Source organism: Parus major, chromosome 28, assembly GCF_001522545.3.
Source record: "Parus major isolate Abel chromosome 28, Parus_major1.1, whole genome shotgun sequence".
In the NCBI taxonomy this organism is placed as follows: domain Eukaryota; kingdom Metazoa; phylum Chordata; class Aves; order Passeriformes; family Paridae; genus Parus; species Parus major.
This window is the reverse complement of record NC_031797.1, coordinates 3,893,958-3,895,729: the sequence shown is the minus strand read 5'-3', so window position 1 is coordinate 3,895,729 and position 1,772 is coordinate 3,893,958.

Here is a 1,772-nt window from a genome sequence, read left to right as displayed (position 1 = left end):
CCGCGGGGCAGCGGGAGCTGGCGGGGGTCAGCCGGGCACCGGGAGCCGGGATGAGCCCCCCGGTCTGCGGCATCCCCCGGGGCGCCGGGAGTCGGGATGAGCCCCCCGATCCGTGGCATCCCCCGGGGCGCCGGGAGTCGGGATGATGTCCCTGGTCCGTGTTATCCCCCGGGGCACCGGGAGCTGCGGGGGCATCGGGAACCGGATGATTCCCCCCGGTCTGTGCCATTCCCCGGGGTACCGGGAACCGGGATGATCCCCCCCGCTCCGTGACTTCCCGGGGCACCGGGACCTGGGATGATCCGCCTCGGTCCGTGGCATCCCCCGGGGCACTGGGAGCCGCGATCACGCCGTGGCTAACGAGAGCCGGGATGTGCCCCCCGGGTATTGCCACATCTTGGGGCACCGGGAGCTGCGGGAGCACCTGGACCCGGGATGATCCCCGCGGTGTGCGGCATCCCCGGGGGCACCGGCAGCCGGGATGCCCCTTCCCCGACCGTGCCATCCCCCGGGGCACCGGGATCCGGGATGATCCCCCTGCTCCGTGCCATCCGCCGGGGTACCGGGAACCGCGAGCGCCCCGTGACTGCCGTGAACTGGGCTGTGCCCCCCGGTCTCTGCCATCCCCCGGGGCACCGGGAGCCGGGGTGATCCCCCCGGGCATCGCCATCCACCGGGGTACCGTGACCCGCGGTGGCACCGGGGCTGCCGGAGCCGGGATGTGCCCGGTGCGCGGCATCCCTGAGGGCACCGGGAGCCCTCCCCGGCCGTGCTATCGGGCACCGGAATGGCACCGCTGCTGCTGATGCTCCCCCGCCCCTGCCACCCCCGGTCCCCGGGAGCGTGACCCGCCGTTCCCGGCTGTCCCTGTCCTGCTGTGTCCCAGCGCCCGAGGCCACCGCGGTCCCCGGGGCAGCTGCTGCGGCCGGGGGGCTGCGCCCACCGTGGGGGCCCCGCAGGTCCCGTTCGTGCTCCCGGGAAGGGCTGGAGCACCGGGGGCTGGGCCCCGGGGTTCGGTGAGTGTCACCTGCCGGGGGACAGCCGCGCTGGCACTGACCCCTGGGCCACATCCCGTGTGGGAGGTGTCACCTGTCCCGGAGCCACCCCAGCGCTGGGAGCGCGGAGCGCGTGCGGTGGCACCGCCGGGAGTCACCCGGTGTCACCCGCGGGACCAGCGGGGTCCCTCGCAGGGAGGTGACATCGAACCTCCTTCATTAATTCTGCACTAATTGCTCCGTCCTGGCTGTTTCCCCGTGTCCCTCGGGGTCTGTCCGTTGGGTGGGGGTGTCACCGTGGGGGTGGCAGGTCCCTGACGCTGTCGCTGTCCCCGTCCTGTCCCCCCCCAGGCTGGCGCTCTACGTCTACGAGTACCTGCTGCACGTGGGGGCCCAGAAATCCGCCCAGACCTTCTTGTCGGAGGTAAAGGGGGGGAGGGCGGCACCCTCGGACCCCCCATCCCAGTCCTGGGGGGGTCCTGGAGCCCCATCCCCGCTTGGGGGCTGCTGACCCCCCCTCCCCTCCCCGCAGATCCGATGGGAGAAGAACATCACGCTGGGGGAGCCCCCCGGCTTCCTGCACTCCTGGTGGTGGTGAGTTGGGGTCTGGGGGGGTTGGAAAGGGGGGAACCCCCCACCCATTATCCTGGGAGAGGGCCTGGGAGCTTCCCCCCCCCCAGTTCTGCCCCCACATCACCTCGTACCCCATAAACCTAAACCCGTCCCTCTGCTTTTCCCATCAGCGATTTGGGGGCCCCCCCTTTCCCTCCCATCCCG